The sequence below is a fragment of the Elgaria multicarinata genome, chromosome 12, assembly GCF_023053635.1.
Source record: "Elgaria multicarinata webbii isolate HBS135686 ecotype San Diego chromosome 12, rElgMul1.1.pri, whole genome shotgun sequence".
Taxonomy (NCBI): domain Eukaryota; kingdom Metazoa; phylum Chordata; class Lepidosauria; order Squamata; family Anguidae; genus Elgaria; species Elgaria multicarinata.
Window position 1 is genome coordinate 20167549 of NC_086182.1, and position 7877 is coordinate 20175425.

The following is a 7877-nucleotide window of genomic DNA, read 5'->3' on the forward strand; positions in this document are numbered from 1 at the left end:
TTTCTGTGCATTTTGAGGTCAGGGAACCCACTGGGGAACATTAGAACACATTGTACTATTGCAGTAACATCTTGTTGTTAGTAATGTTGTCAGATGTACTGTTCAACACTGAGGATCATTGTGGCTTGGTTTCTCCATCTTACTGGTGAAGCTGGAGAGCTGTCCAGCAGGGCAAGGAACAGGTCCATGGTAAAGACTGATGAAGCCACAGGGGAGCTCTCCAGCCAAGAAATCAGAACAAGAAGTTGGGCAGAAGGAGGTATTGCATCAGCCACAGGCAGCAAGTTAGTGGTTTTTATAGGTGGCCCTGCTGTCCACTCCCTCATCATGGAGCATCCAAGGTCCTAATCTGGAAAATACGTCTGTTCACGTATTTATGTATTTGTGTCGGGTTTGGAAACAGAAGGCCTCTGGTCACTGTGCCTTCTGATCTGGACTTTGGCTTGAACTCCTTTCTTCCTTTACTTCTGGGGTCCCAAGAATGTCTTGTCTGGTTGTTTGCTTATAAAATATGTATCTTGCCTTTTAGCTACAAGAGCCCCCAAGACAGCTTAAATCAAATGTATACAATAAAATCACAATAACTGCGAGTTAAAACAACAACAACAGAGCAATGCTAGACCCATTTGTAGCAGCTGGGAGAAAAGTTGAAATCATCCCAAATGCCTGGCATAAAAAAATGCCTAAAGGCTTAAAGAGAGGGAGCTAACAAGAACCTCCCAAGGAAGGTCATTCCACAACTTTGGGACCACTACTGAGGAGGCCCTGTCCTTTGTCCCAACCAACCATGCCTCTGAAAGCAAAGGGACATGGAGCAAGGCATCAAATGGCAATAGTAAAGAGTGAGCTGGCACTTGTGGGAGAAGACAGTACTTCAAAAAACCTGGCCCCAAACCAGTTACTATTGATGTAATCATTGAAAACATTTACGTATGTCCTGGCTTTCCTTACAAGTCCAAGGTGGCTCACAGTAAAACAAAACCATGATTTGGATCCAAATGTAGATGGCACTGTCCCCTGGATCATCTCACTGCTCCGGAAAGGGGGGGGCATGTTTAATACACCCTAGCAAAGACAACTTAAAGCCTAGCATTTCCCATATATTAAACCCTCATGCAGAAAACAGGGCAAAGCACAGTTAGATTCGGCAGGACAATACACTTTGGGGTTGATTTGTTTGTGTTTGGGAATGTCAGGAAGTTATTCACTGCAGCCTGATCTCTTTGTGATGGAGGCAATCTGGTGTAGCAGATCTGAACCTGAGAGGATTATATTTGATCACAGAACTAAATAAAAGTGTATTCCTAGCTGTACATCACGCAGACAACTCTTTCAGTTAGGTCTGTAAGCAAAACTCCCCACAGTGACCATTTCTTTGACAGGGACATCTGAGAAAGACTGAAAGCAGGATGTGGTTGTATAATCCCATGCTTTTAAACCACATGTTCTTTAAGCTAACATCTATTTTCTCAAAAGCTGAGTAACAGTGGTTTGCAAACCACGGTGCCGAGGGTTTGTCTTTCAGGTGTTCTGTCCTCCTGGAGCCATAAAGAACTCCTCTAATGAACCTAGTAAGGTGCTTTAGCACCAAATAGCAATATGAATTCAGTCACGTAAAATATATATTGAAGGAGAACTCTGTATCAACACAAACCTTGGCTTGCTTGAAGCGGTTTTGTTTGAGCTGATGATAGCAAACCACAGTTTTGTTGTTATCTTTTCCTTGCTGTGCTACTACCACCCCCAATACACTCATATGCATAAAGAGGGATGCATCTCTTCTATGAGGAAAAAGGTACAGTGTCTGGGACTGTTTTGCTTAGAAAAAAAAGCTGAGTAAAGGGGGACACGGATAGAGGTGTATACACTTATGAACAGTGTGGAGAAAGTGGGTAGTGAGACATTTTTCTCCCTCTCTCATATTATTAGAATCTTGGGTCATCCAATGAAGCTGATGGTGGGAGGCGGGGGAGATTCCAGATAGATAAAATGAAGTATTCTTTCACATAGCATATAGCTATGCTATAATTAGCTTGGGTTTGTTTTTTTGGTTTTAAATTGTATGTTTTTGTGATTTAAAATTTTTGTATATTGTTTTAAAGTGTTTTTATCCTATGTAAACTGCCCAGAAAGCCTTGGCTATGGGGCAGTATACAAATGTAAGTAGTAGTAGTAGTAGTAGTAGTAATAGCTAAACTATGGAATTCCCCATCAGAAGATGTGACAATGACCATAAATTTGGATTACTTTAAAAGGGGATTGGATACATTCATGGAAGAGAAGTCTATCAATGGCTACTAGTCCTGACGGCTATATTACTTCCAGGATCAGAGTCAGAGGGTGCTATTGTACTCATGTCCTACATGTCCTATTAAAATGGTTCACCCCTGGAGGCTAATGGACTCCGATGGATTCCAGAGGGCTCTGGGGGATTTTCCCGCTGGTATGGCTGGTGCTCCTGTCGAAGCCCAGGTTGCTCTGTGGAATGCAGAGATGACTCGGGCGGTTGACGCGATTGCGCCCAAGCGCCCTCTCCCTCTGAACAGAGCCCGGCCAGCTCCTTGCTGTACACCTGAGGGCAATGAAGCAAGAGGGGAGACGGCTAGAACACAGGTGGAGGAAAACTCCTGCTGAGTCTGAACGAACACGGGTTAGAGCTCACTATCGAGCCTATTCTGTGATGGTGAGGGTGGCAAAGAGACAGTTCTTTTTCACCAGCATTGCATCTTCTCAGTGTCGTCCAGTGGAGCTTTACCATGTGGTTCGTGGCCTATTACACTCTGGGCCAGGGCAAGAGATGGTGGAACCCTCGGTAGCACGCTGCGACAAATTTGCACCGCACTTTGAAGATAAAGTCACTCAGATTCGTCATGAATTGGACACCACGCTTAATGTAGTAGAGACGTTCAGAGCGCCGTCCGGTTCAGTTTTATTGGATGAGTTTCAGTTATTGAGGCCCGAGGATGTGGACAAGGTGCTTGGCACCCTGGCTGTGGAATGAACTCCCTAAGGAGGTTCGCTTGGCACCTACATTATATGCTTTCAGACGTCAGGTGAAGACCTTTTTATTCTCCCAGCATTTTAACAGTCTATAAATAAATTTTAACTCGGTGTTTTAAATTTGTAATTTTGCATTGCTGCTGTTTTTATCTGGTTGAGCTTTTATACTGTATTTTATATTATGGTTTCATACTGTTGTTTTATACTTTGAATGTTTTTAATTTTTGTGAACCTCCCAGAGAGCTCTGGCTATTGGGCGGTATAGAAATGTAATAAATAAATATATAAATAAATAAATCCCACAGGCAGCTGGTTGGCCACTGTGTGAACAGAATGCTGGACTAGATAGACTCTTCATCTGATCCACCATGTTCCTTCTTATGTTCTTAGGTCCGACAGTAACAAATCGCCTCCCCCCCCCCCATTTATAGATAGAGCGTTCAGAATTGATTTAGCACAAACCAAATCATGATTCACGTGTAAAAAGGTTAAATGTAAAAAAAGGGCTTCTTCAGAATCATTTTCTTTTCTTGCTTTGCAATACAGAGCATGGTAAAATACTTAACGCCTATTTAAATGAAAAGTGCACCCTTGCCAACTTTTAAATTGCTACTCCATGCAACCCCCTCATCACTTTCCAGAGTGGCTTGTGTGCTCTGTGCCAGAAAACTTTATGGAAAGCTTTCTCTCATGAATTTTACTGATGTTTCTCTTGCCAGACTGCTGTATTACATTGCATATGCTTCAGCTGTCCCCATTTTCTGAATTCAGTTCCTTGTAAGTCACTGCTCATATTTTGTCTTTTGATTTGTTTTGAGAAGGCCTTATTTAAATCTTAAAATGACTAGTTTTGTCATTTTTCTGAGTTTGGCTCCAGCCATGGCACTGTTTATAATGATTTTTTTTTCATTTTACTGTTTTATTATACGTATCTTAATTCAGTTCCATTTTATTTTTTGTTTTTATAACTGTTTTATGTGCTAATATGTGGAAAATTCTATGGACTAAATAAACACTTTAAGGTTAGGGTCCCTCGTCAGGATCTCTGGAAAAAACATATGTTGGGATTGGATGCCTCTTGTTTGCACATTTATTGACCTTTATACTTATTATTTACAAAGAAAGTAAAATAACCCAAGTGCTTCTTCACAGGAAAAGCAGCTATACACAAGTCTCTGCCTAAAAGGAAAGAGTCAAAGGAGCACTGAAGGAAAAGAATATTTTTTAAAATAAAAACCAGAGGGCAGATAAAGCAAGCAGAAAGGGAAGATTCAGGGTTAGGAATTATTAGGAAAAGGAGTGAAAATAGTAGCAAGTATCTTGCCATTATGGTGTAAACACACATTGAATATCATATACAGTACAGTTCTGGTTATTCCTTTCTCCAAAAACATACTGAACTTCTAAAAGGGCAGCTAAAATTATCATAGGGTCATCTTCCCTGTGTGGAATAGCTGGAGATGGAGGCATTTTAGTTTAGGAGAGAAGGAGCGGGGACGCACAGCAGAAGTTTATAAACTTATGAAGCACACCGGGCAAGATTCTTTTACTCCCACAATACTAAAATTAAGAACCGTTCAATTAGATTGGTTGGCTGTAGGTTCAGACATGATTGGAGAATTTCTAACATGGAATTCACTAGCACCAGATGTGGTGATTGCCAGTCCCTGGAATCACTTTATTTTAAAGAACAGGTGTAATTGAGTGTTACAGTGTGCCTTGTTGCTGTTTGGGATTCCAAACACTCCAGTCTATTCCTTCCTCCTTTGATTTTCTATTTCTCCCCCCACCCCCAGCCCCGCCTCCCACAACCCAACAACCATTCCATAGTATCATGCTCAGTCCACATTGGGCTTCTATTAGGATAGTCTGTAAACCTTGCTATTTCCGTGAGCAAGCAAATGTCTCCCTCCTTGTTTGTGGATGTTGCAGTTTTGGCTGTATAATTAATGGCACTCAGTCTTGAACACTGGAAATAGAAGGAACCGAGGTTGTGCATTTAATTTTACAACATGACAGCGAAAGGGAGCCTTCTGGTCCAGAGGCAGCACTACTCCGATCACCTAATCTTGGGAGCAATAGAGCATGCCTTCATCATGCCCTGCTTGTGAGCTTCCTAAAGGCTGGGTTACATGAACCTTGATCTGGCCCATTAGGGTATACTAACTCATACTCTTGCAAGTCAATTCCACTTCTAAATATGTATAGGTGAAAAACTTCAACATTTATACACTTGCTAAAGTAGTTCAGGTACTAATAGTGTGTGTGTGTGTGTGTGTGTGTGTGTATGTGTAAGCTTTTGTTGGTAAAATAGGTCTTCTACCAAAGATGATTAATGAACCTCAATATTCCATCCTATAGCCACACAACAACATTTAATGTCCAATTACAACGTAAGTGGGGAATGTGCAGCCCTCCAGATGTTATTGGATTACAACTCCCATCAACCTTAGCCAGCATAACCAATAGTGAGGGATGATGGGAGTTGCAAGCCAATACCACTGTGGTGTAGTGGTTAGAGTGATGGGCAGTGACTGAGGAGACCCAAATTCTAGTCCTTGCTCAGCCATGAAGCTCACCGGGTTGACTTTGGGCCAGTCACTGACTCTCAGCCTTACCTACCTCACAGGGTTGTTGTAAAGATAAAATGGAAAGGATAAGAAGGATCATATATGCCACCTTGGATGCTTCACTCAGACAATATCTCCATTTGAAAAAGAGATGAATGGTCCATGTAAGAGAATTTGTAAATTGTCTGTGATGGTGGTTCTAAAATAATTTATTGCCTCCTTCGACAGTTATGGATTTAGATAAATATTTATTGCCATGAGCAAGATAGGCTTTCAAACTGAGATACTGACACACACCACACAGGATTTTTAAAGCCTTCAAGCCTGATCTAACATCAATGTTTGTTTTATTTCTAAGAGAGCATTTTAAACATATCTATCCTAAACAAATGTGGGAATTTCATACTATTTTAGAATGACAAATGTTGAAGGGCTATTAATGTGAAAAATCACATTGATAAATAGAAGTGATAAATAGAAGTTTCGCAGATGGGTGACAGAATTAGAGGTGTTTGAATACTATTTATGAGACAAGATAAATTGACCGGATTAATCCCCTGAATGATGTTACCGATTATGTAGTGATGTTGGCAGGAAAAAAATTTCAGTGCTTTATTTTGTCAGAGGAAATTTTTCCATTTTGTAAGTTCATTAGTAACAATGAATTGCAAAGCATGGCAGTTTCAGGTGATTACCCCTAGCACGTATGTGAGATAATATGCATATGTCATTGAAATACATATATGTCTCAGTGTGAACTGTAACTAATAAGTAGAGATGGTGAAACTGAAGATGCCTCATCAACCACAGTGGAAGAGACTTGAATTCTGCTGAAATAGATGAGTAATTAGGAGCATATCATTAAATTGCTAAAATTTATTAGTGTGTCTACTGTTATCAGTACCTTAACTTTTTCCTTATATTTAAACCATGCAAAAGAAGTAAATACTGTTGTCTTTAAATTTGTACAGTATTCCAATAAACATTTCTACATGATATAACATTTACATTCCACTAAATGTGCTTTAACTCCCCCCTCCCCAGCTATTTCAGGGCAAATGCTTGTGGTGTATCGGGACACAAAATTCACATAGGGTACTTTTGTTAGTTTTGTTGTTTACTAAATAAAAGTAAAATGAACATGCTAAATTAAACCACTCTCTAGGGCATCTGAAAATTTCCCAATTCAAACTGAAAATCAGAAAAAAAGACAATGCAAAACCCTCAATGGCTAGAATTTATATTTGGTTTTATTCTTCATTGTATGTTTTATCAACACCATTTATATGTTGCACAAAGAGTGTGAGAACTGGACTAAATTTGAGAGAAGATTTCTGAGGTATTTATTTATTTATTTATTACATTTTTATACCGCCCAATAGCCGAAGCTCTCTGGGCGGTTCACAAAAATTAAAACCATAATAAAACAACACTTTTTAGGCATTTTCTCTGGGAGCTATTTTTCCCTGCAAATCCAAAACAGCCACCAACAGAAAGTGACCAGTTGCGTGTTTGTGATGTGTCTACAACTGCCACAACAGTGTTATGCACTTTTTAACAATGGTTACTGACTGCTGTAGTGAAGTGTGGCTTCAGCACATGTTCACATCCTTCAACACTTCTAGCAACACACTAACAAATTTGAACAAGGCATCCCTAACGGCAAAGACAGGGACAAAACAGACAATGAACACTTATTTACCAGGGACAGGTTGCAGAAAACAAGAACAATTGAAGCAATGTGTTTGTAAGTACACAATAGCACTGGGCTACACTGCAGGATTGTTGTAAACTACTCAGAGCCTCCCTGCCTCAACCCCACCAAATGTGCAATGTGGGGATAATAACATGAAACTACATTGCAGGGTTGTCATAAAATGTAGAACAATGTCACTCAATTCCCAAATGCAATGTGAGGAATAATAGCACTACTGGACTACATTGCAGGGCTGTTGTTCACCATTCTTTTTCTCAGAGACACCTTTAACCTAACTCCTCACCCACACCTACAATAGGAGGAGAATATAATGTTGGTCTGTATCTGCATTTATTCATAGGGATTTTAAATATATACAAAAAGGGAAAACATTCCCCGCCCCCGCTCCCCCCCACACATTAAGACCTGAACTAAAAGCATGGAGTCTTATTGGTAGTACACAATGTTAGTCCTTCTTAGAGCAGACCTATCGCAATAAATGAATCTTAAGATAATCATGACTAACTTAAGTGCCATTCATTTCAATGGGTCTCCTCTAAGTAAGACTAATATTGGATATTACCCCTCGCTTCTCTCCCTCTCTCACTATA